The sequence below is a fragment of the Podarcis raffonei genome, chromosome 1 (assembly GCF_027172205.1).
Source record: "Podarcis raffonei isolate rPodRaf1 chromosome 1, rPodRaf1.pri, whole genome shotgun sequence".
NCBI classification, from domain to species: domain Eukaryota; kingdom Metazoa; phylum Chordata; class Lepidosauria; order Squamata; family Lacertidae; genus Podarcis; species Podarcis raffonei.
The window spans coordinates 125,361,996-125,389,543 of NC_070602.1; the positions used below are offsets into that span (position 1 = coordinate 125,361,996).

At 42.3% G+C, this 27,548-nt stretch overlaps 1 protein-coding gene and 1 long non-coding RNA gene across 2 annotated transcripts in view; both read right to left on the reverse strand.

Annotated features, from left to right (window-relative positions):
- The window catches only part of SPATS2L (spermatogenesis associated serine rich 2 like), a 70,874-nt gene extending 44,877 nt beyond the window's left edge, over window positions 1-25,997 (reverse strand). Inside the window, exon 1 of the mRNA XM_053361256.1 lies at window positions 25,495-25,997. The gene's annotated coding sequence lies outside the window, so the exon portion shown is untranslated. The remainder of the gene's footprint in view (window positions 1-25,494) is intronic.
- LOC128399731 (uncharacterized) overlaps window positions 1-27,548 on the reverse strand; it is a 212,623-nt gene that overhangs the window by 58,546 nt on the left and 126,529 nt on the right. The window lies entirely within an intron of this gene.

The window sequence follows — 27,548 nt, forward strand, 5'->3', positions numbered from 1 at the left end:
AGGTGCTACTGGAAGGATTTTATTTTTATTTTGTTTCGACTATGGCAGACCAACATGGCTACCTACCTATAACTATCTCTGTTAGCTGTAACTCACAGCATAATTTGCTGGGGTGGACCTTCTAAATCAGATTACTCAAGCCCTCTTAAACGAAATAGCTAAACACAACATATTAATGAAACAAGACTCCCTAAAGAAAGTGTCTGAGAAAAGCTCATTATTGTCATTTGGTTGACTGAAAACCATTAAGACATTCTTGTGGATAAACAGATGAGGAAATACGGCAGAATGTGACCTAATTCCACCTCAGCGGTTAAATAAAAGATGAAGCAAAAGCTTATTAATATTGCTGTGCAAAAGGATAGGAAAAAGAAATATTGTCTCAAGTGTACCCACCCCTTTTTTTAAATGTGAACTATCCATTTGGATTGGAAATTTTATACGAATAATGTATACATGCACAAGTTAAAGTAAGCCTTCATTAAGGTATGTTTTCCTCAATAGACGCTATTAGGGAATAAAAATAATCAGCTGGTGTGGAATGAACAGAGTAGGAGATCCAAACAATTTGTTAAGAAGTTGCCTGTTATATTTAATACTTGCACGGAATTGGTGGGGTAGGGAAGGAGAGAGAGAGAGAGGAAGGAAGGAAGGAAGGAAGGAAGGAAGGAAGGAAGGAAGGAAAACACTGCATTTTAACTTCCTTTTAACTTCCTATGGTTGAGTCATAAACCTTCAGTTCCCAGTAGTGCAGTAGCTAAGTTAGAAAATATTTCACAACCTCTCAGCCAACTTCATTCTGAAAAAAGAAAAAAACACCACCACCAGGATAAATGTGCCTTGACGTTTGTTTTTTCCTAGACTTGTCCTGTTTATGTCTCTAAATCCATTGTCTTTGAGAGATACAGGAAGAAGAAAAAAGGTGTATACAGTGGTACCTCGGGTTACATACGCATCAGGTTACAGACTCCACTAACCCAGAAATAGTACCTCGGGTTAAGAACTTTGCTTCAGGATGAGAACAGAAATCGTGCTCCGGCGGCACAGCAGCAGCAGGAGGCCCCATTAGCTAAAGTGGTGCTTCAGGTTAAGAACGGACCTCCAGAATGAATTAAGTACTTAACCCGAGGTACCACTGTATTGGGATGATTCCACCCTATTTCAGTTTGCTGGTGCTCAATTATAGGTCCATTCTGTCTCTTGTGCAGATCCCCCCCCCCAAATGTCTGCTTTTAAATAGTATACATTTTGTCAGGGCTTTTTTTTTTTTAGGGGGAACTCACCAGAACTTTGGAATTGTCTAGTGCTTCCCTTTGCAAATTACGGTAATCTGAAGTATAAATCTGGATGGATTTGTACCCAATTATGTTTTTATTTGCATTTTTAATACAGAAACAAAAATCCCCCACCCCCTTCCCTCCACCCACCAATTATTTTTTTAAAAAGGATTTGTCCCTAATTATGTTGTAAAGTCTCTAGCTTTTCTACAAATTGTGGACCTGATAATGGGAGTTCAGTCTTAAAGAAGTTGAATACGTAAAACCCTCTCGCTTTCCAAGCTTTACATTGGAAAGAGATTGGAAATTAACCTGTGAGTAATTTTTTCACTACAATAAAACAGGGTGCAAGCGAAAGGGAATGAGCAAGAATATGGGCACGGGTGTTAATTTATCCATCTTCTCCACACAGTCATTGTACTTTTCATAAATGGTTCTCATGTCTAAATATTTTTTAAAAAATAGAGAGCAGTCTTGTGAAGTCCCCTTCCCCCCGTCTGATATTAGAAGCCTGTTTCATCTGCACCCATGGTCTATTTAGTTTAAGTGAATTATTGCTGAAACAGCTAGCAGTGGCAGCATGGCATAATGTTTAGTGTGACTTTCCAGGTTCCCCCACATATATGTTTTCTATAAAGCACTTTAGTGATGTATGGAAGTGAGAGCTGGACCATAAAGAAGGCTGATCGCCGAAGAATTGATGCTTTTGAATTATGGTGCTGGAGGAAACTCTTGAGAGTCCCATGGACTGCAAGAAGATCAAACCTCTCCATTCTGAAGGAAATCAGCTCTGAGTGCTCACTGGAAGGACAGATCCTGAAGCTGAGGCTCCAGTACTTTGGCCACCTCATGAGAAGAGAAGTCTCCCTGGAAAAGACCCTGGTGTTGGGAAAGATGGAGGGCACAAGGAGAAGGGGACGTCAGAGGACGAGAGGGTTGGACAGTGTTCTCGAAGCTACCAGCATGAGTTTGACCAAACTGTGGGAGGCAGTGGAAGACAGGAGTGTCTGGCGTGCTCTGGTCCATGGCGTCACGAAGAGTCGGACACGACTAAACAACTAAACAACAACATAGAGCACTTTGTAACAGAGTCTCACTCCCCCCCTCCCACAATGGATGAATTTAAGAAGTAAATTTTGCAATTAAAAACAACACAAGATTTTCCTTTTTTAAGGGTTATTGGAATAACTTTGAAAAAATATAGGGAGGAATTCAATGTCATCTGATCGTATTTTGGCTTGCCAGGTAGAACAACCCCCCCTCCCCTCGCTGTTCTGGGGGTTCTCTCAACACCCCCCCACCACCACAGCCAAACTTGTCCATCTGCCATTTTCATAAAGCACGTGAGAGTTACTAATTTCCCAAAAGCAAGCAAATGGGAGAGCCAGGAGCCTTTCCGTTGATTCTTGGGAGCTTTCTCAGAGTTCTGAGATCCAGTTGTGTTCACTCCTGCAGGCTTTTGCAGATATCTGGTCTTGTTCTTTTTTCTGTATTGTCGCTGATAAGTGCCTCTCGATTCCTAATCGATTTCGCTGTCATCTGAATCAACAGCAGCTATGTTGTCACCCATATTAATGCAGAGGGAATCCATAAAGCCTTTGCCACTTTGTGAGTTGTAGCAGCATGGGAAGATACCTGTCAGGGAACTGCCATCGGAGAAGCAGGAGGTGAAAGGGTTCACAGAGGCTGAGAGAGACTATTCAGCTGAGGAGGGAACCAGCAGGGGGAGAGGAGGAGGAGTTCCAAGGGAAAGTGAGTCGGAGGGAGCAGTGGCGTAGCGTGGGGGGTGCAGGGGGGGCTGGCCGCACCAGGCGCAACATCTGGGGGTTAGGGTTAGGGGGCGCAAATCCACGGGTTAGGGGGCGCAAATCCACGGGTTAAGGGGCGCAAATTACTTGCCTTGCCCCGGGTGCTGACAACCCACGCTACGCCACTGGGAGGGAGGGCTCAGAGACACTTCCAGCGAAAATAGTGGGGAGGTTTCAGGACCTCCCATAGGGACACCTACTCCTCGCCGGAAACTGTCACGCCGAGAGTCCAGAAGACGCGTTTCCGTTAAGGAACTTTTATGCTGGAAGAAGTTCCGTAAACGCCCACTGTCCGATTCTACGAGCGACTGATGGAGCCATGCTTAAGGAGCTCCGTCACAGACAGAGGTTTGTGGACTTAGCCAAACTCTGAGGGATTAGGACTTTACGCACAAGCAGCTCATCATCCCATCACAATACCCTTATTGGACACAATTATCTTCTCGAAGGAATATCTCCCCAACTGTAGCAAACTCCTTAATCCTGAAGGAGGGAGGTATACAGTGTAAAAATACACGTGTGATGCAAAATGCTCAAGTCAGGGAAGCCAAATACTTTTTGACTTTCATATTCTATGTTATTCTTTTCCATGGCAAGGTTAAATATATTTGTATGAATAAGGTAGTGAGGAAATCACACAATAATATCTCTTGGTTTTCCCGTCAGTGTGGGTCTTGGCTAGGGAGAGTTCTGTGAATTTTCTCAATGTCTCATTCCAGGAGTTCCAGTTGGTCAGGCAGCTCAGATAAACCTTTTACATATGACTTCTATCTTCCACATCAACTAAGAGGAGTTTAATCTGTCATTGCATTTAAGGAATAGAAGTGATAGATGGGTAACTTATGCATACCTAAATTCCAAAGTTGAAAAAAAGCAACCCTTTTATTATCATCTTTTATGACCACTCTTCTGATAAGTCACTCTTAATTTTTTCCAGCATTCTGGTAAGAATTTATAATTCTCCTTAACTTCACTGTGTTTTGGATGTCCCTGCAGAGCCACCAGATTTGTCACTGAAGGCTGCAGAGAAGATAACATGCTGCAAGCCAAAATAGATCTTGAGAGACATTTCTTCGAATCCATGGACTTCCTGGGACATGCCCTTTTCAGGCGCAGTATTATAAATATTTATTTTATGTGTTTTGGTGCAGTTAACTGCTATTTATCCAGGTGAGGGGGGAAACTCAAATCAGCTAGCCATCTTCACAGGGGCTGAGGAAGGGGGATGCGGTGGGGGAGGGCTGCCCCAGGTGTCACCACTGAGGGGGGTGACAAAATGCCTGGCGGCACTCACCACGGGGCCTGCAGCGTGCCTGAGCCACGCGTCTCTCCTGGGAGTAACATGGTGGCTTGGGCACCCACAGGCTTCGCACTGTCCCAAACAGTCCGCCCACTGCCTCCAACTCAGCTGCCCCACAGCAGACCTCACAGAGCATCCTGCCCCAGCTCGCCCCACCCTGCGGGCAGCTGGCCCCACCCCTGGGCTCGGGGCACACACACCACCCCAGGCGCCAAATCGGCTTGCTCCGTTGCTGCATCTTCATCAATGAAGTCACTGCTCCTTGTGCATTAGGTTTTTCCCCCTCATCCCACACGCCTTCACAGTAAACACCATCAATCCATGACATAAGGATGTAAAGCTATAAATCACAACACAGATAATTTGATGTCACAAATTGGTTTATTTTCTCCTGTCTAGCAATTTAAAAAAAAATAGCAAGCATTTTTAAAGCAGTGAAAGAGAAATAAGGCTGGTACAAATAAGATTTATCTGATATAAAAAGCCTCTTCCAGAACCATAGCTTATATGTCATGTTCGATCAAATGAAATATAATTCCTTGAAAATAATAATAAATGGTTTCATACGGAACTTTCCTCTGTAATAAAATTACTCCCTTGACTGTTTTGTTCACTAGCTAAATGTTCCATGGCAGATCGTCAAAGAAAACACTGTAAGAAATAATGACTTAAGGGAGGGAAGAAGAAAGGAGTAAAGGTACTCTACACTTCAAATAATTTTTGGTAAATAGTAAACATTATAAAAGCAATTCTCCGGCCCATTCCGGAGTTACAGTGATGCCAACAGGATGTACAAATAACTGATAACAGAACTCCATGCTCTGCTAGGTTGGAGGCAAGATATCAGTTGCACTCACATGTAACAATAAGCTGGAACCTTAGCTTGATAAACTGTACTGTACATGAAAGAAGCCTTCAATCCTCCTTTGCATGGACAGGCAGAGTCCCCCAGATCCCGGGCAGCCCCCCCCCCGTCATGTGGAATAACGACTCAACTTTATTATATTTCAGATGTGGGTAGACCTTGGCTCAGGCATTGGGTGTTATCCCTCCCCAGTCCCCAGCCGGGGACCTAGGGAACATCAGGGTTATCCAGTGGGGGGGGGATGGGCCAGCTCTGGAGAACATATGTTCAAGCAGAGATAGCCGCCCCCGTTACGCCGCCGCAAAACCTGCCAATGCAGGGGAATTTCTTTCCGGCCCTTCAACAGCGACCTTGGCGTAGCAGCGCCCGCATACCTGTGAAGAAAAGTTAACCTGCAAAATAAGACTTAACTGAGGGTGGGTAGGGTGGGAGAAGCTCTGGAGCCAAGTGAGGATTCCCAGGTAAGATCCATTGTGTGGGCAGGTAGTCCCTCCCCTACCTGGCCTGGTCTCCTTGGCAATGCTTCCCCCAGGTGGGATTGGACAACTGACTGAGGTAGGCAGAGACCTCCAGGTATCCCTCCTGGGGGAAGGCGAAGCCAAGCCTGTGTTGATGGAGCTGCTCCAGATCCAGGGGCTGCGCGTGTCCACGCAAAGGGCGCCTCCCGTTTTATGCGGGGAGCGGTCATTTACACAGGTGGGTAAAAGCAAACCTGCAAAGACACAGGCTAGCATTACTGAACCCAGGGTTGTGGTTTGCTCCCCACTAACAAGCCAGGGTTCGTATGTCAAGACCAAACTCTGGTTGCCAGAGAGTCTTTGTCAGAGAGAAACAAACCATGATCCTGGGTTCAGCTATCCCTCCTCCTGGTTTGTTTACCTGCTCACACAGATGAGGAAGCTAAGTAGGAACAATCCCAAATTTCTTGGCTTATTGTTATGTGCAAACACAGAAAATTGGATATGGCACAATGTAAGTTATTGTCACTTTCGCAGAGTACCCATATTTCTTTGGTGTCATTATCCTCTCTGGTTAAACAGGTTTTGTAAATTTTTGAAGCACCACAAAACTCTGTTAGCTAGTAGATAGTAGAACAAGTGCATACAGTCCAAAGAACAATGCCTCTTTCATACCACCCTCAATACTGGAAAAAACCTATTCTCTTTCTCTAGCCCTAGGTACTTTCCCAAGCTTAACAATAAAAGACCAGGCTCAGTAAGAGCTTCACAGTTCAAATCTTTTCATGAGCTGGTAGGTAATATATTTCAGCTGGGTTACATGCTCTGTGCTCAGATGGCATATATATAATTGCTTGCAAGTTGACAATGTCTGTCTGCCCGGAATTAAATATGCTTATCGAAAAGAAAAGAAAAGAAAAGAAAAGAAAAGAAAAGAAAAGAAAAGAAGTTTAGGATATGTCTAGTGAGATTCAAGGTCTTTCTCCCAGGTGCAACAAATCCTAGATCCTTTGCACTCCAGCCACAGCAAACCTTTCCAGACTTTCCTACACAATCAGGATATTTATTTTTTGTACACCAAGAGTCTATTTGCACACAGTCTGCATGCCTCCCTTCAAGGCATAGTTCATTGTATACCTGGGAAAATGCAATACCTCCCTCAAGATACTCATTGCCTTTATAACCATAGTGTGAAACATGGTGCTGTGGTTGGTACATGGAAATATTACTGCTAATACTAATAGCCCTTCCCCCAAATCATCCCAGGGCAGCTTACAAAAATATCAGAATTAAAAACAAAATACTGAATCAATAAAAATCACAAAACTGCCAAATTCCGTAACGTATCTTGAGAACAGGGACATAAGATTTCTACTGGCTTTCATTAGTTGTTCAAACATGCGGTGCCATTTTTCCTGCTTAAAAAAAGATACATGGATTTGACATTTCCAATACACTTTGTGGCTGTTCTGCCACAATTTCTGTGTGGGAATGGGATGAGGTAGTGTGATTTTTATTTAATTATTTTTTTAAGGCGGCAAACAGCAGAGAGGCTCCTTACACGCAACTGCTGCAAGAGCAATTGAGGATGTTGATTCTAGGGCAGATGTGGCAATACCTTAAACTGCGGTTGAAGCGTATTTTGAATGATCATTCAAAAAGGACTTATGAGTTCATAAAATGATCTGTTATGGCACAAAATGAAATAAAATGTTAGCTAGGAGTTATGCTTGAAAGGTTGCAATACCGCATTAAGAAGAAGATTCAGAAAGAGGTCTAGTTTTCTTTATATTAAATTTTGTTTGTATTGCATAATATTTCTGGACATAAACAGAAATAGTTTATTAAGTTTGCATTTCTGTTTGCTTGAAAGATGTGCAAATGACTGTTTGAACAAGGAACGCTGGAAAGCTTGAAAGACCTGAAAGAATTACCGTAATGGGTAACAAGATTAATTAAACGTACTGTGTGCCCCACTCCTTATGGGTATCCATAGGATAGTCATCATTTTTTAGGATCAAGCCAGTTTCAGTCCTTGGCAAAAGCAACTTAGTACAAGTATGCTCACATATTTTAAAAACTGCAATGGCCAATTGTGATCTGTTTACTCTTACCAGATACCACCTGTATCTGTCAAAATGCTATTACTGTAAGTGAATGTTAGAAAGAATGATCTGAAGGACGGAAAGTCATCTCATGACTTAGAAAACATTATTATTGTTATTGTTATTATTAGAATACACACAAATATAATCTGGCAACTTCATTTTTAAATAAAAGTCCCAAACAATAAACAACTTGGGAGGAAATTGCAAAAAAAAACACAACTATGTTATATTCATTAAGGGCATTGAACCGCAAGCTTCAAAATTTACTATCTCATCAGTCTCTAGCAAGTCAGAACAATCAGCCATTTTATAACGAGTGTGATGAATGACCAGGGCCGGCCCCACCATGAAGCAAGGTGTGCTGACTGCCTCGGGCGACAGGATCCACAGGGGCAGTAGATCTGGCCTCCCAACGAATGCATTGTCTGCTGCCGCTGCAGCAAAAGTAACAATGGCTGCAGCATGCTTCTTGGAGACTGGATCTGCCACCTCTTTGGCAATAGCACCCCATGCTGCCTCTACAGCAGCCTCTTGGCAAATAGGAGGTGCTGCTGGTTTCCTCCTCCCTAGGGAGGAATGGCAGGGGCTGCCCTCTGGGGTCTCCTGGGCTCTGCACCTGCCCAGCCTGATACAGAGTGAGAGCCTTTCTCCTCCATGACCAGGGCCATCTTAAGCATACCCAGCGCCATGGTGCAAAGCTCTCTCGGGTGCCCCCGTTTTCCAGAGGTTTTTAGGGAGGATGGCGCTGCATGCAGGGCTGGAGGAGGCGGGCAGTGGCTGGAGGGCAGTTCCTCCGGCGGGGAAGAGACAGAGGCTGGACATGGCACCTTCCGGCTCAGCTGGCCGCTTCGTGCCACGGTGGCCACGGCAGACGGAGGCTCCGGGCGTGGCGCTGCTTCGACGCGGCATGGCGGAGGCGGCCGAGGGCGGTGAGCAGATGCCGGGAGGTGCCACGTCCAGCCTCTGCGTCTTCCCTGGCGCCCTCCAGAACCTGGCGCCCTGGCACCCCACACCACTAGCCTCTATGGGTAAGACGCCCCTGCTCATGACAACCTTTGATTCCTTCTTCAACTGTCAGGTAAGGTTGATTTGATTTCCCCCTCCCTCGTTGCAGTTGTAGATCTTTACTCACCCCCTTGTTCCCAGTGTAGGATTTTATTCCACACACACACCCTTGTTTCCAGTCCAGATCTTCCCTCAACCCTCGATCCCTGGCAAAGGGAGGAGTTATTTTGTGGTTTGCCTCAGGTGCCAAAATGCCTTGGCCAGCCCTGTTGATGACAGCTGGAATACCTCACATTTCCTTTACAAATGTGATTGCAACTGCAGCTCTCTCTCTCTCAACATTCCTTTGGCATTCCTCAATTTAGACTCCATTCTATTATGTTTTCAAATTAAGGTAAGTCTGCACTGCTGCCTATTCTTCGTTGTTTGTAGCTGTCAAAGCTACAAACTGACTATTTCTGCTGTTCTGCCATCACTTTCTTGAGAAGTGTCCCCAAAGGCTTTTTTTTAAAAAAAAGAGAATTAAACTGTACCTTGAAGTGAATACTGAAAGCAACCTTTGATGTCAGACTATGAATTTTACACTACTCTTTTAAACTGAAAAACGAATTGCTAATCAAACAAAATTCTAAACAGAAAGAACAGGATGGAATGTACAAACAGCTTTATTTCTAGATAAAGGCTTCTTCAGATCACCCCCAATATCCTCCAGCCACACAAAGACCAATGTTGCCCTTTGATTATACTTACCGTATTTTTTGCACCATAACACTCACTTTTTTCCTCCTAGAAAGAAAGGGGAAATGTCTGTGCGTGTTATGGAGGGAATGCCTACGGGTGGCATGCCTACGGATTTTCCTCCTCTAAAAACTACGTGCGTGTTATGGTCGGGTGCGTGTTATAGAGCGAAAAATACGGTATTAGTCCAAATGGAAGACTGGGGACTAGCCAGATTATCGGTGGCACTGCACAAATACAGAGAAAACCAAGAAATGCTTGTAGACATTTATACACTGTTTAACCTAAGAAGTTTCTGGTAACATGTGGTAGGGTTGCCATATTTCAAAAAGTGAAAATCTGGACAGAAAAGTTGTTGAGCTTTTTTGACTTTTACCCCAAAATTGAAGTGTTTTTGAGCTACTCTAAAGGGAAATCGTCAGAAATGACACTGATGACATGGGTTCCCAGACATTTCAGCGAATGCTGCCTAGGCACTGTACGGCAACCCTACATATGGACAGCGAGTGCAACCTTTTAGACATCAGTTAAGGTGAAGGTAAAGGGAACCCTGACCATTAGGTCCAGTCGTGACCGACTCTGGGGTTGCGGTGCTCATCTCGCTTTATTGGCCGAGGGAGCCGGCGTACAGCTTCTGGGTCATGTGGCCAGCATGACTAAGCCACTTCTGGCGAATCAGAGCAGCACACGGAAACGCCATTTACCTTCCCGCCGGAGTGGTACCTATTTATCTACTTGCACTTGGACGTGCTTTCGAACTGCTAGGTGGGCAGGAGCAGGGACCGAGCAACAGGAGCTCACCCCGTCGCGGGGATTCAAACTGCCGACCTTCTGATCGGCAAGTCCTAGGCTCTATGGTTTAATCCACAGCACCACCTGCATCCCACGGTGGCATTAGAAGTCTTGCCCTTGCAATGGTCTAACTGCAGCATTTTGCTTGGGGCTTCCAGTCCAGGCTTGGGCGTAGCCCCAGAGAGCACTGCAATGCATTTCAAGGGACAGCAAGCATTTCCTATTTTACACATTTCATTTGTGTCTCAGCAAATGAAACTGAATGTATTACACAGAGTAGTGTTTTGGATACTAAGACCCAGTTTAGAGGAAGCCACTGCAAAAATGGCACAATGGGTCGAAAGAGTTGCTGAGTCCCAACACAAATGGTTTGTTCTGCGGTAACGTTGCAAACAACAAAATTCCTATTCCAAGAAAGTAGCAATTTGCAATGAAAACGATGTAATATAACCTAGCAGATGTAGGCTCAAGCCCCAAATCAACTACAGACCCATGTGAATTCCATTCACAGCACTATGTTTGGCCTTATATTCCCATCTGCAAAATGTGAAGAGACTGCCTTCCTTAGAAGGATGCTGCGAGCGGATACAACAATTGTACAGTGCTCTGTACAGCTAAAATCATAATGAAATGCCATATATGCCTATATAACACACCCCTTGGAAGACTCAACTGATGAAGTGTTACGTCTTACCCAAAGTTTTATATCTGATATTGAATCATTTTCAATAAGTAGAGCATATTTTGGGCAAATCATAACTGCGGTAATAATGACAGCTGGTAAAATCCAATGCAGAAGTAGAATTCTTCCTAACAGTGCAGGAAAACGTACAATACCGCAAAGTTGTTAAGCACTGTAATTTAACTCAGGATGTCATTTCATGCAGAACAGCAAGTGAGTGGTTAAGAGGCCAACACATTCCTTTGAGAGGGGACACTCCCTTCTATCTGGCATTTGTGCTTCAGGATAGCGTGTCAGCAATTTGTCTGTTCGTAATGTGCATAAATTATATCCCATATAATAGGATAGGTCCCGTATCACCATTCATAGGCTGCACTGCACTTTCAACGGTTAGCATTTGGGCTATTATCTGTCTGCCTCCTTTGCAACAGAGCCAGCATCCATAAATTGAGGGGAATTTCAGTTTCATGAGGGGAAGAGGGGATTTTGTTGAAAAGGGAAGCGTTGCTAGAAATAACACATATACACAAAAAACCCATCAGAGTCGTTTTGCCGATTTGAAGTTAGCTGCTCTTCCTGTCTTTTGTGTGGATACTGTATAGAGGTTCCAAAATGTAGTCTGTGTGAAGACTCCTCCTTAGTTACAATGCTGTGCTCTCCCTCTTTTACACACACACACACACACACACACACTGCATTGACACTTCTACAAGGGTAAGCAAGAATATTTAGTTGTTGACTGTATAAAGAAAGATTGTAATAGGGACTTCCGGTTTGGGTCGCGGACAGCGAGGAAGCGCAGAAAGCCCTTGTAAAGGGTTTTCTGAGCAACATGGAGGCTTGGGGGAGTTGCAAAGGCACTGCGCCCCCCAAAAATCCCAGGGGGGAGACCCCTGGGGGATAGGCTTCCCGGCAGCGTGGGAGCGGTTTCGCCGTCTTTTCGGTTTTTTTTTATGGAAGAAACTCGGGATGGGACCGCGAGCGCAAAATGGGAGAGCACCGACTCCGTGTTGTGATGCCTCTAGCTTCTGCTGAGAAAGGCGACGAACCTCCACAAAGATAAAAACGGATTCTCCTGCGTGTTGTGATTTAAAACATCTTAAAAAATTGGAGTTTAAGCGAGGAGAACCCTGGATGTCTTAAGATTTTGGCAAGGAATCCATCCGGTTGAGAGCAGAAAATGGCGCGGGTCACAGAATCGCAGATATATAAAAAAAGGGAAGTAGCTGCTTGCCTGCCTGCCTGAGTGAGTACAGAACGCCATGGCAACTTTGTTAAGGCAAACAAATTACTAAACACAAAGTAGCAAAGAAGATGCCTGTTTGAACTTGTATTCTACCCCCCCCCGCATACCTTGTTTCTTTTGCTGTGGGACACAGTTGCAAATAATCAATCGAACTCAGCGGTTGGGGAGGATATATATATATATATATATATATGTATATGTATATGTATATATGTATATATATATATATATAAAGGCTGCAAGAGTTTACTGCGAGTGGCGTTGAAAGGATGAAATATAAAGAGACAGAAGGGAAAACTTTATCACAGACGCCTTGGAAACTTGAACACGGTGAGCTAAAATACAGCGGGGAACGTAAAGCCACTCGAAGGAGATTTATAATCCCCCACAATTTTTTCTTTCTGGTATTTTTCCTTTCTCTCTTTTCACTCCGCTGTGTGGCACCAGTTCATTTTTCGGCTATTCAACAATTGTAGCGACTAGCCCTGTAACCCCTCTGGTGCTGGAATAGAACTTGAAAGTAAATTTGAGCACTAGACCCCCCACCCATATTATAGGGGGGTCTGTGTTTTTAACCAACCAGAGCTGATTCTCAACATAATAGACTTATTCTCAACGTAATAGACTTATTCAAATTTATGTTGGACAGACACTTACCACCTACTCCTTTGGACTGTGTTGGACATTTCTACAACAATTTTTAAAAAAAGCAAGAAGGCTGCAGAACAAGGGTGACTTTTTCTTTTCGTCTTTATGAATGCTAAGTGGATCGGACTGCATTACCGCTCTATATGTTATCCATGTTGGATTAGGCCGTCAAGTGGCTGAAGAGTCTAGGGCTACGCTGGCCTGGTTAGAACAACTTTTGTGAAATACTTTGGGTAACACTTTTGAATCTTCTTCTGCGTACTTTAAAAAGACTGTTGACTTGATTTAGCCCAGCTAATTACTCCATATTGAAGAAGAAATCTCTACTGTTGGGTCAATATCCTCATTAGTTTGACATACTTCACTGTGGGTTAATCTTCTTTACGGTTGGGTTTATACCCTTATTGCCTTTGGAAAATATTTATTCCTCGCATTTTCCCTTATTTTTGCTTAGTTTTGTGAGACAGGATTATTTGTTTTTTGGTTTAAAAAGGAATGATGAGTAATTTGAAAGTGTAGTAAATTAGGTTTAGAAGTCATATCCGCAGATTTAGTCCAGATATTGGATTGAGACATTCTATAAGACTTTAGATTTTTTTTTGATGTGGTGGAGGAGTATAGCTTGACAATTTCTATACAAGGGCTTTCTGAACTTAAAAAAAAAAAAATCCGGGGGGGGGGGAAGAAGAAGGAGAAAGAGATTGTGAGCCCTTTAAGGGAGAGATTTAGCTGTAAAATACAAAGTGTGAAAATAAGGATATAATGTCGGGGGAAAACGGGAAAAAGGTGGGGGGGACCCCAGCTGAAAGAAAGACATCTCGACAAGAAGAAATTAAAGATCTAGATTTTTTATGGTTAAAAATCAAGGAGGAGTTTAAACAAAGTGAAATACACATGGAAAATAAATTAGGAGAAGTGCAGGAGATGATAGACAGAAAGATAGAAGGGGCAGTAGGTGAACTTTCCATTAAAATCCAAGAATTATCAGTCAAGTCAAAAATATTTGAAGAAACTAATAAAAAAATTCAAAAAGAGATGAGAGAACAGAAAAAGGAGACAGAAAAAATAAAGGAAGAAATGAAAGAGGTGAATAAAATGCAGGAGCAAATATGGGATAACTTAGCAATGACAGAAATGCGACAGAAACAACTTCATTTAAAATTCAGAGGAATAGGAGAAGAAGCGAAAGAGAATATAAAAGAGAAAATGATTAAGGAGTTAACTAAATGGCTGGAACTGAAAGAGGAAGAGGTGGCATATACGATAGAGAATGCCTTTAGAATAAGAACGAGAGCCCAGCAAAATAAGTTAAAAAAACCTCTTGGGGACTGTCTAGTAATCTTCAATTCAATCGAGATGAAGAACTTAATATTAAAAACGAGCTATCATAAAAAATTAATAATTGATGGCAGATCAATTACTGTTCTTAAAGAAATACCAGTTAGACTTCTGCGTAAAAGGGAAGGATACAGATAAATAGTAGGCATCTTGAGGAGAAATGCCATACAATATAGATGGGAGTTCCCTGAAGGGATTGCCTTCTTTTTTTAAAGACAAAAGATTTAAGCTGACAGATGCCCAAGAAGTGGAAAAATTCTTGAGAAGGTATGAGAAAGAGTTTGGTAAGGTTGAGGACAGGCTAAGAGATAGAGAGGGAAGTAAAAACGAGAAAAGAGGAAAGAAAGAGAAGAGAGGGGCACGGGAAGAGAAAGAAGACGAAGAAGAAGTAGTAGAAGAAGAAGGTGCTGTGGGAGGTGAAGAGGCAGAAGAGGAAGAATATACAGGGAACGGAAGCTCCAAAACACAAGTTTGAAAATTTAAATTGAACAAATAGAAATTAATTTTAATAATGTCTTTGAATTTTTTTTCCTGGAATGTAAACGGTCTAAACAAAAAATCGAAAAGGAATAAAATAAAGTTTTGAGGAATAAAAACTACGATGTGATTTGTTGTCAAGAGACGCATGTGGCCAAAAAACACAAACATATATTGATAAACAAAAAGTTGGGAGTTGAGTTTATTAATTCAGATATAAATAAAAAAAGAGGATTGGTGATTTACATTAAGGAGAAATGGGAACCTGTATTAATTTGCAAAGATGATGAGGGAAGAATTTTGGGAGTCCAAATTAACCACCAAGGTGAAAAATTTAATGTGGTAACTGTTTATGCCCCTAATACAAACAAAGCAGAATTCTTAAAAAAACTGGAACAAGTACTATTAGAATTAGAAAATCATAAATTAATTCTGCTTGGAGATCTGAATGGAGTACCAATACCAGAATTACACAGAAGTGAAAAAAAGAGGAAATCGAAGCAAGGGAAACTTCCAAAATCATTTAATAACCTTGAAGAAAATTTAGATTTGATTGATATTTGGAGGCATAAAAACCCAATAACGAAACAATTTACACATTTCTCAGAACCACACCAGAGTTGGGGCAGAATTGATCAGATATGGGTCTCAAGAGAACTATCGATAAGAACAACAAAATGTGAAATACAACCTAGAACCCTTTCTGATCACAACCCAATCGTTTTGGAAATAAAATGTAAGTCATCTGGGCCATATAGGTGGAGAATGAATGAATACTTACTTGAAAATGATGAGACGGTCGAGAAGGCTAAAAGTACCCTGAAAGACTATTTTGACATAAATTTAAATAAAGAAACAAAAATTGATACAGTTTGGGACGCCAGCAAGGCAGTTCTAAGAGGATTCTTAATTCAACAGAATAATTATAGAAGGAAACTAAGAAAATCAAAGAAAGAAGAAATTATTAAGCAATTAAGAGATTGTGAGAAAAAATTAATAATAAACCCCAGGGATGAAAGGACTAAACAAATCTCTAAAATGCTGCAAACACAATATTCAACACTAATAAGCCAAGAAGTAGAATGGAGAATCAAATCAATGAAGCAAAAATATTTTGAATCCGCAAACAAAACGGGGAGACTACTGGCGTGGCAATTAAGAAAAAGGAAAAAACAAAATGTGATCAATAAAATTAAAACAGAAGAGCAAATATTAGAAGATCCCAATGAAATAAAGGAAAAGTTCCTTCAATTCTATGAAAATCTGTATAAAAAGGAAGATGAGGACATAGTAGAAATAGAAAAATATCTGGAAAGAAATGGAGGAGAACACTTGATGGATGAAGAGAAAACCCATTTAAATAAATTAATAACAGCAGATGAGATCAAGGAGGCAATTAAGAAGATGAAACCAGGGAAAGCACCAGGTCCAGATGGTTTGTCACAAAAGTACTACAAAGTTTTAGAGGAATATCTGGCCCCGGCTTTATGCGACGTAATGAATAATATTCTACAAGGAGGGAGGATACCTGATTCCTGGAAAGAGGCACACATCACGTTAATACCTAAATTAGACTCTGACAAGCTGGACATAAGAAATTATAGACCGATATCACTACTTAATAATGATTACAAAATCTTCGCAGAAATAATGGCGAACAGACTTAAGAAATATTTAATAAAATCCATTCATAAAGATCAAGCTGGATTCCTCCCTAATAGGCAACTAAAAGACAACGTAAGGCACATAATAAATATTATTGAATATTTGGAATTTAAGAATGATATTCCCGCGGCACTAATTTTCATCGATGCCGAAAAGGCTTTCGACAATGTATCCTGGCGGTTTTTATTAAAATGTATGGAGAGGGTAGGGATAGAGGGGCCTTTCATGGAAGGTATAAAAGCGATTTATTCAAGCCAAAGGGCTAAATTAATTATTAACAATAATCTAACTAATTCGTTTGCGATTTCGAAGGGTACAAGACAGGGGTGCCCTCTGTCCCCTCTCTTATTTATTATGGTGCTGGAAGTAATTGCAAATAAAATAAGGGAAACTTCAGAAATAAGAGGAATCAGAATTGGAGCAAAAGAATATAAATTAAAGGCCTACGCCGATGATTTGGTAATATCGTTAGAAGACCCAGCAAAAGGTATCGGTAAAGTTCTAGAGTTACTAGAAGAATTTGGAAAACTGTCCGGTTTTAAGCTAAATAAAGTTAAAACCAAGATGCTGACAAAGAACTTGGCTGAAGATTTATGAAATCAGTTAGAGTTACAAACAGGAATCAAGGTGGTGAAAAAGGTGAAATATTTGGGTATTTGGGTCTCCACAAAAAACATAAACCTAGTAGAAGATAACTATATTAGGACCTGGAGAGAGATTAAAAAAGACTTAGATACCTGGAGCAGGATAAAACTCTCCTGGTCGGGTAGAATGACTGCAATTAAGATGAGCACTCTTCCAAGACTGCTGTTCTTATTTCAGAACATCCCGGTGATTAGAGGTACGACAATGTTTAAAGATTGGCAGAAAACCCTTTCCAGATTTATTTGGCAGGGCAAAAGAGCAAGAATCAAATTTAAACTACTTACAGACCGAAGAGATAGAGGAGGGTTTGCCGTCCCGAACCTGAAACTATACTATGAGGCCTCGTGCTTGTGTTGGATCAAGGAATGGGTCGTTTTGAAAAACACAGATTTGTTGGATTTGGAGGGATTTAACACCAGATTTGGTTGGCATGCATATCTATGGGATGATAAAGAGAGGGTACATAAAGGATTCTCTAACCATATTATCAGAGGAGCGTTGCTTGAGGTATGGGACAGAAATAAAAGATTTATAGAAAAAGACACCCCCTGGTGGTTATCACCAATTGATATTCTAACAATCAAAAAATTAAACATGGAAAGCCAAAGATGGACCTATGAAGACCTCCTGATAAAGGATAAATTAATGGGTTGGCTACAATTTCACCAAATTAATGCTTTATGGAATGAACATAAAAAAACAGGGATGAATGAGAAAAAGTCCAGATACCAGGTGGAAATACTAGAAGGAAATTCCAAACTCTTATCCAAAATGTATAATCAATTACTAGATTGGGATACCAAGGATGAAGAGATAAAGGAGGTTATGGTCAAATGGGCCATAGACCTTGGATATAATCTAGATTACGATAGGTGGGTGAAACTTTGGAACAAGGACATGAAATTCACAGCATGTGTTGGACTCCGAGAAAATATGGAAAAAATGATGTACCGATGGTACATCACCCCTGTGAAATTGGAAAAAATGTATAAGACCGGGGACAAAACATGCTGGAAATGCAAAACAAAAGAGGGTGATTTCCACCACATGTGGTGGGCTTGTGAAGAAGTGAAAAGATTTTGGGGACTTATTTATGATGAATTTAAAAAAAAATTGAAATATACTTTCCCCAAAAAACCCGAAGCCTTTCTCCTAGGAATGGTCAGAGAGGAGATCAGGAAAGAAGACCAAACAATGTTCCAATACGCAATGGTAGCCGCCAGGATATTGCTAGCGCAAAATTGGAAAACCCCTAATATCCCAACTGTTAGAGAATGGCAAACTAAGTTATTTGAATATATAGAATTAGCAAAGATGACACAAAAAATCAGGCATCAAAAAAACGTAAAATTTATTAATGATTGGAACAAATTCATAACATACATAGAAACAAATTTAGGAAATAATAAAATCACAGTAGGTGTAACATAAAACCTGTGATGTATAGATAGAGGCTGTAAAAAGATACCGCAGAAAGATATTGTGGTGATATAGCCCAAAACCGAGATGGAGGGAAGTCAATCAATGTTATGTTATAAATTGATGTTGGCTTGTTTTGTGTCCGCTTTTTTTCCTCTATGGGTTGCTATGTCTTTTTTTTTCTTTTTTTCTCTGTTGTTCGTTTATAAGCTTTTGTTCCTTCACTTTGTATGTTTTTGGTGTTTTTTTAAAAAAAGAACTTAATAAAAAGAAATTAAAAAAAGAAAGAAAGATTGTAATAGGCTTTTATATGCCTGTTTTGCATGTCTTTCAGCATATGCTTATCCCGGCATTTGATAGTTATTTGTTTTGTGGGACATCTCTTCTGCTGAATATATACTGCTCTGTTCCATTTGGAACACTTTTACTTGTTTCAGTCATTGTGTAATGGTTCTATATGTTTTATAACTGCATATTATTTTCATCAAATCTACCCTGGGACCTTAGGGTGAAGGGTGAGTAAGGAGTCTTCTGAAATAAATATGTAGATGTTCCCTTGTAATGTCAGACTCTCCTTAACAAGAAATGGTGTGTTTTGTGTGGCGATGCCAGGTTTATGATGTGCACTACCCATCCACAGAGAGTTTTAGGCACCAACAATGAAGCTGGTTACTTTAGCAAGACGTCTTATGAAAATTATGTATTTTTATTATCTTCTTGTCCAATTACCAATGTTGTAATCCTGATTCAATAATGTATTTTGCTTTGATTTTATGTTATGCTGCTTTGGTTTCAACCAATATTTTGTACGCTGCATAGATATATTTTTATACGACTTGTGAAATGAAAACTACCACTGTACAATGTGTCATGTACTCCGAAAATTTCAGGCAATGGACAAGACCTGATGTATTACTACAGAGCCTCATTGTACTTTCTGGGCGATCTTACTGAGGTAGTGGAATGGATCCTAGACTTAATGCCAATCGGTGTGCTCGTCTGAGGTCTGTATCTGCTGGTTATGAGGAGTGTGTTCCTGTAGAATATGAAAAACCCCACAGAAGGGTAAACGGGACACTGCGGCTGAACCTAAAATTTCTGGAAACTTGGAAATTCCTGGATACTTTGTGGGTCTTCACCCATGCCCTTTTCCGACATGTAGATTATTTTTGCATAGTAAAAGTGCCAGGCATGAAGAAGCTCACAGCTAAGTCTCACTTGAAACCCAAGGAAAGTTAGTTATTAACTTACATCCCATTTTTGGCCCCAGTGATTACATCTGTTTTTCTCCATATCCATGTAAGCGCCTGCCAACAGAGGATAACAATTCATGCATCTGACAAAATGGGCTCTAGCCATAAAAGCTCATGTCCCAATAAATCTGTGTTAGTCTTCAAGATAATGCAATACTCTCTGTTGTCCAAATCTCATTATTTTCAGTGGAACTAATAGTGCAATTGGAAGAAAGTCCCACTGTGTTGAGCGGGACTTACTCCCATGTAAACGTCTTTAGGATTGCATGACTGACTGAATTGAAATCTTGCAGTGAAAGAGAGGGAAATGACTACATCAGCTCAGTGGCTGATTCATGTCAACATCTCACTTCCAGCAGTGGGTAAATCTTAATGCTATAAAGGTAAAGGACCCCTGGATGGTTAAGTCCAGTCAAAGGTGACAATGGGGTTGCAGCACTTGTCTCGCTTTCAGGCCGAGGGAGCGGGCGTTTGTCCACAGACAGTTTTCTGGGTCATGTGGCCAGCATGACTTAACCGCTTCTGGCGCAAGAGAACACCATGACGGAAACCAGAGCGTACAGAAACGTTGTTTACCTTCCCGCCGAAGTGGTACCTATTTATCTACTTGCACTGGTGTGCTTTTGAACTGCTAGGTTGGCTGGAGCTGGGACAGAGCAATGGGAGCTAACTTCATTGTGCAGATTCGAACTGCTGATCTTCTGATCAGCAAGCCCAAATGGCTCAGTGGTTTAGACCACAGTGCCACCCACATCCTATATAATGCTATGAGAAGTCATACGACAACGGAGAAAGCTAATGGAGGGTTCCCATCAAGCATTTGACAATTTAGAGCATCCAGGAGCATGCTAAATATTAAGATGAATGGCCTGAACGTCCTAGCTAATAATAACTGTTGACAGCTGAAAGTTTGCTCTTCAACTTGAAACACTTTAAAATCTGTTGTACTTCTTATGAGGTCTAAAATTGTAGTGGGTCACGCAGTCCAATGCCCTGCAATGCAGGAATTTCAACTAAAGCAACCATGACAGATGGCCATCCAATCTCTGCTTAAAAACCTCCAAGGAAGGAGAGTCCACAATATACAGGGTCCTTCCCAATGCAGAGAAGTCAATGGAGGGTAGACAACAGAAATCTGATCAAGACCAAAAGATACTCAACAAATACATATTGGACTAATTAGAGCTGGAAGATGGTCCAAGTATACAATAAACCCAAGACCACTTATTTGAGAGTAGCTAGCCCATGCCAAACCTGAACAGCTTTACTCTCTTACGAAATTGAACAAAAATTCATCTTACATGTTTGAAAAGTCATTTATCCAAGATGCAGCCACTTCCAGGGGGTGAAGGGTAAAAAGTCTAGTACAAACTACAGTATCCCAAGTCAGGGAAAGAAGGAAGCGATTGTTTCAAATGCTGGATCAAAGGAGCTTAAGATGGTACACAGTACATGGTTGTACTTTGAGGAGGTTTTGTTGATGATGACAGATGCTGTAAACTTATAACCTGGACCAGAATTTGACTATGGTTGCTTATGACAAAATAGTATTGCAGAATGATGGTTTGGAAACTGCTGGTTTTACCTGCATTATGATAAATGTGCGGTCATGCTTACTTACTTCCAGTCTGTTGAGATCCCAGCACCTGAAGGCAACATACACACAGAAGGGGGAATCTATGCTAGCTGAGTTGGGGGGCTTTCCGCTGGATTACACAAGGCCTTTAAAAAGTCATGTTGGGTCTGGGCAGAGGAGAAGGGGCACAATAGCTCATCTCCATTGCTGGATGGGAGAGCACAGCCCTGGAGCCAAGCTCCAGCTCCAAGCTGAGAAGCAAGGAAGCAGAGGACCAGGAAGGTGAAGGAACAAAGAATCCAGACTCCTTGCTGGGCTGGGAAGTAGGTCTTGCTTAAAAAACTGAGCTAAGCCCAGGCTCCAAGCTGAGCAGGTTGACACAGCAAATCTCCTTTCACCCCTATACTTTTTTGTGGGTTTCCAACTGTGTGAATTAAAAAAAAAAATAGAGGTAACCATCTTATAGCAAAATTACATTTATTGCTAACTTGCACTTTTGAATAATAATGTTGCACACATATCTGAGTGTAACCTCCACTGAACACAATGTACCCGATTCCATTCTGAGTAAACAGGCATAGGTTTGCGCTGCTAAACAGCGTGCCTGAATGCACACAGACTCCTTAGCGTTCCATTTCCATCAGCACCAAACTCTCTCTTACAGGAACAGCTGCAATTACACCCCAGCTAGCAAGCTACATTTTAAACCCGCAATTGATGCAGACATTGTGCTTATGTGAAACCTTTCTGTAACTAAGCTACTTAACCGAGTGACTTACAGCAGTAGTAATAATAATACTGATCATTTGGCACCCCAGACAAAAGTAGCCTTAAACAAGCCCTGGACTAGAGAATTCCCAACCGCCTCAGGTGCCCACTAAAGCCTTGTTGCCTGATCTCTGGAAGTCCAGCTCAGAACTTCTCTGGCTTTTGAGATTTCACCAAGTGTTGCCAACCTGTATACCTTTCCACAAGTTGCATCCCATTCTTTTACACCAGAGTGAAACATGTTTGCTAGATGGGCCCCATGCCTTAAAAAGGAATTTTAATATCATTTCTTTGGGAGGTCATCCTGACACCTCCTCTTATTATCTGCATTTTGTACCTATTCTCAAGGCTGTTTATTCTACTATTCTCAACAAATGCGTAGGAACATGAGAAGAGCTTCATCAGATCACACCAAGGATCCTTCTACTCCAGCATCCTGTTTTCTACAGTGGCAAGAAGACTCTTCTCATGTTCTCTTGATGTTGCTCCTAGCAACTGGTACTCAGAATCAAACCACCTCTGAAATCTGTCAACTGCATTTAAATCATCCTATCTAGTAACTATTTATAGAATAATAAATTTGCCCACTTTCCAGTTCAAACCATGTAAGCTACTGGCCACAACCTCAACTTGTGCTAGCTAATTTGATAGGTTCTCTGTGAAGAAGTACTTTCTTTTGTCTGCCTTGAATCTTCTGCCAATTGGTTTCTCTGGATCACTCAGAGTTCTGGTATTAAGATAAAGGGAGAACATGAAAGACCATTGAAGTATGCTGGGCGGGGGGCGGGGGCAGATCAGGTTTAATTATTTTTAAAGTTTCAAACATAGTCTTGAAGAGAGCTTTGTTTTCAGCCGGAACTCAGCAAAACTGTGTTCTGGGACCTCTCAGGTGGACGCCATTGCCTTCTAAGTCACAGGGGTCAGCAGACTTTTTCAGCAAGGGACCGGTCCACTGTACCTCAGACCTTGTAGGGGGTCAGACTATTTTTTTTGGGGGGGTGAACGAATTCCTAAACCCCACAAATAACCCAGAGATGCATTTTAAATAAAAGGACACATTCTACTCATGTAAAAACATGCTGATTCCTGGACCATCCATGGCCGGATTTAGAAAGCGATTGAGCAGGATCCGGCCCCTGGGCCTTAGTTTGTCTACCCATGTTCTAAGAGAATGAGGGAGGCATTCATGATGACTTCCAGAACCTCTTTTTCTAGAAAAATAGCACTGGTCTTGAAAGTAGGTGGGCAAAGCTTGATGAAATTGCAAAAGTTAGAAATTCTGAGTTGAGATTCCCAGTGGTCATGGGCTTCAGTGACCATCTGAGAGGGCTGAGACAAAGTGACTTCGTGTTTCCTTAGGCCAAGGTAGGAAAGCGTCATGGGTAGGGATGCAGGCAATAATTTCTTCTCCCCCTTTTCTCTCACAGGGTGGGTTTTCCCCTTTGTCTGCCTTACATTTTCCAATCCCAGTATTCAGGCACCGTCACTGAATGATTTCCTCAATACCTGAGGATGGCTGACTTGGAAAGAGGTTGTGCTAAGTTTGCTTGGGCAGGGCCACGGCTCCAACAGAGGTCAGTCAAGAAGGAAAGGCCAGCTCCTTTGAAAGGTCAGGCAAGATGCACTAGTTTGTTGAGGGATCTGGTTTCTCAAGGGACAAGCCAGTGGAGATAGTCAGTTTCTCCTACAGCTCCCCTACCTTTTTGCATCTTTCCCAGCAGACTTTCTAATTACTCTGCTGGGGTGGTTATTTGTGGATGAACCTCACAGGCTCACTGAATTATTTTTTCTCTTTTGTCATGGACCACAAGGGCAGGCATCAAGCTGTAAAGGCTTGTATTTTCTCTTTGTGGGTCTGTCTCCTCCCACAAAGGTGTATTCCTAAAGACTTACAGCAACATCTCTCTAGACAACCGGAAACAGAACTATTCAGTTTTCCTTAATTTTATGCAAGCTGCAGAATTCAGCTTTTCTTGATGCAGAATTTCAGTGCAGGCTTCTTTTTTAAAGAACAGATAATACATACCCTGCATTTTATCAGCACTCATATATAATCACTCACATATATTCATTCACATATTCTAATGGATGGATAGAACTTCGGATTGCAAATGTTACAAAGGTTTTTGCATGAGCAGGAATGCAAGCAATGGGTTGTTGCCTATTTGCTATCTCTAAATGTGGGTAGCTGCACACTGGCAACCAAAATCTTTTTCCTTCTCTACCTCACCAAGGAAAGAACCAGCATTTACAGTTGTGCAGGAAAAGAAAACCACTGTGATGATATGGAACAAAACTAATCCTGTTGCTGCCAACTGCCAGTAGACACAAAACGATCTGAAAATAGCAACGGCGATTTTTTGTGCTCTGCAAGGGAAGACACTGAATGTGAACAGCGAAGCGCTGACTGAAACAGCAGCTAAAAGATAAAATAAAATGACAACCGCCGTGCAAAAAGCCGCTACAGATCACTCACCTTTGCATCTGCCCGTTAAATCTCAGCACATTTCTACAGCCACATTCGGGGGCAGTTCCACCAGAAAATGCCATGCATCCCTTCTCGAAGAAACGAGCAGTGCTGCTGTCTCAGCACATTTTGTTTCATTTTTTTCCAGGGCAGCCAGTACTACTGTCGCTTCTGAGTTTCACGGCGCCGCTCCAGTCATTCAGAATTAATACCACAAAGCCACCCAACTTTAATACCGATATCCTTTAGAGACTTTTAGCAGGGGTATGGGAGACAAGGAATGAGGGAGGGCGCCTGGGGAATGTGGTTTATATGTGACTCATACATAACATCTCCCCTTGCAGAGAGCCTTGGATTGCATCAGTACTGTACTATGTACTGTAAGACGAGCCTCAAAAACAAAACATGGGTCGGCGGCTCCCGTCTAGCTAGCTCATAACCAAGGACCCGATCCTGGGCTTCTGACGCCCCCCTGTGCTGGAATCCAAGGGGAGCGCTTGTGGAAGGAGTGCCAGGATCAGATCCCCGAGGCTGTTTATAGATTGGACAATGGCACGGGCGGGCTCCTTTCAACGTACACTTCCCTAAAGCTACAATTCTATTTTCGTTTCTCCGGGCTGAAGAGCAACACTGCATTTGATTTGGGGGGGGGGGTGGAGGAGAGAGAAAGAGAAACCGAGTTCCCTAACTGACCCCACAGCACCAGAACCACATTTGGTTCCCCCCCACAGTGTCACAAAATCGCCTTCCTAAATATGCGCGCCCTGGAAAGGCTGGGAAGGGGGCACTTTATATTTTTTTTTGGGGGGGGGTGTCTGGATCCTTCCAAGCATTCACGAGAAGACGGCAAGTCCCCACCCTGCTGCTCCCCCGTGTGTGTGGGGAGCCAAAGGCATTCTCCAAGTCGAGGCGCCATTGCGCCCCGGAGAGGCGCGCGAGAGACGCGCCGGGTGCCTTACCTCACAGACGCAGCCAATGGTCTGTTGTCGCCTGAGGCGTCGAGGTCCGGCCAGGGCAGGCTTCTTCTAAAAGGGAAAGGCTGCAGCTGCCGAGGTCGAGCGGGCGCCTTCTTCTTCTTCTTCTCCCTTCCTCGCCTCTGGCTCCCCTCACGGAACTCGCTTGGCAGGGAAGCGGCGTCCTTTCCCCGCTCCAAGCTGGGTCTCCACGTCCAGCCAACTTTCCTCGCGCGCGCCCAGACGCTCCCCCCGCGGAGACACTCCCCTTCTCTCACACAATCTCTCTCTCCTCCTCCTCTCTCTCTTTCTACGCTCCCTTCTTTTTTTAAAAGCAATGCACAGGAAGGCGAAGGGCTCTCCTTCTACTCCACAACTACCAAGCGACTTTACGGCTCCCCGCAGCAGCCGCCACTGGCGTTTCCTCGCTTTTGCGCGCCGAAATGCAGAACCTTGGCTCCCTTCTGCGTTCCCGTGCATTGCTAGCTTCTGCCTGGAATTGAGGAGGAGGTGTGTGTGTGTGTGTGTGTGTGTGAGAGAGAGAGAGAGAGAGAGAGAGGTGGAGAAAAAGAGAGAGAGAAAGGGAGATCATGACAAGCCAAGGGGACATAGCCAGCATATTTCCTCGATGAGGCATTCCAGAGAGGGGAATAATATAGCGAGGAGTTTCTCACAGACGAGGCACACAGCCTAAAACACGTCTCCCCGCCCTCCAAACTGGATCCTGAGGGAAATGGCCCCACTTCTTTCGTCAGATTTTAAGTCTTCGTTCCTCACAACTTGCCCCGGTTGCGAGATGCGATTTCTCCTGCGATTCTAGCACGTTGGGGCAGACACCGAAGAGGCAAACCAGAAAAAAATAAATAGCGGGTTAGATGGGTGGCCGAAGAGACTAGCCATAGACAGAGGGCAATAGTTCACTAGGTGACTCACTGAACTGCTTCAGAAGGATCCAATAATCTCCTCCTCAAACTATTTTTTTTCATAAATAAGCCCCATAAATAAACTCCCTCCATCAGGACATGTAAACAAACCACACTTTATGTACTCAGATTGAATTATTTACCACATTCATCCATTCGAGGAGCTAAGAATCTCTCAGCAAATTGTCCATGAAGCAAACGGTGGTGCTGAAAGATTGTGACAGGTTTTTCTTTGGTTGCTTGCTTAACACCAGTAATTTCCATTTTCAAGTACCGTTGTAGCTGCTAACTGATGGGCAAAATATGGGATTTTTAAAAAACTGGCTTCAGCAGAGCAATCCTATGCCAGTTTACTCAAAAGGAAGTTATATTGTGTTCAGTGGAGTTTTGCTCCCAGGTAAAATGTGCATAGCTATTATTATTATTATTATTATTATTATTATTATTATTATTATTATTATTTGGTATTTTGGAGCAATGCAATGTCAGCTCCATGGCAGTTTAAAACTACCTTGTTTCTTGTCCTTCGCTTCTGGTCATCCAGGGCTGAAACTATGACCCATAAAAAGCAATGGGAGTTTTGCTAGTAGCTTGAAAAGGAGCAGGATCCTGTTCCAACTGTGTACTTAATCTTTCCCAATCTCTCTCTGTGTGTTTGCAAGTGTAGTTCAGTTACATGTGGCATTTCTAACAGTATTATTAAGAAATGATCAAACAAAAGGATGCTTCATGCAACTTGCACCTTACTTTACACATGCAATACACATGTTTTACACATACTTTACACATACAAAGGATGCTTCATGCAACTTGCAACTTTACACATACATACACATGCTTTACACATACTTTACACATACAAAGGATGCTTCATGCAACTTGCAACTTACATTACACATACATACAAAAACATGAATTCCAACAAGCATATTTGCAAGTGTGTGTGTATTAAAGGAAAACACTTGGCAAGGAAGAAACAGAGGAGATTGCCTCTCTATTAGGTAGAGTTAGGGAACTACCTCAAGCAACTGATTTGGAGTGCCCTAAATCCCAAATAGTAATCACTTTGGCAAAATTAAATAGTTTCCCCTCTGTGGTTATGTCAGGATGCTTCAGAGCGATTTCCCTAGAAAAGTG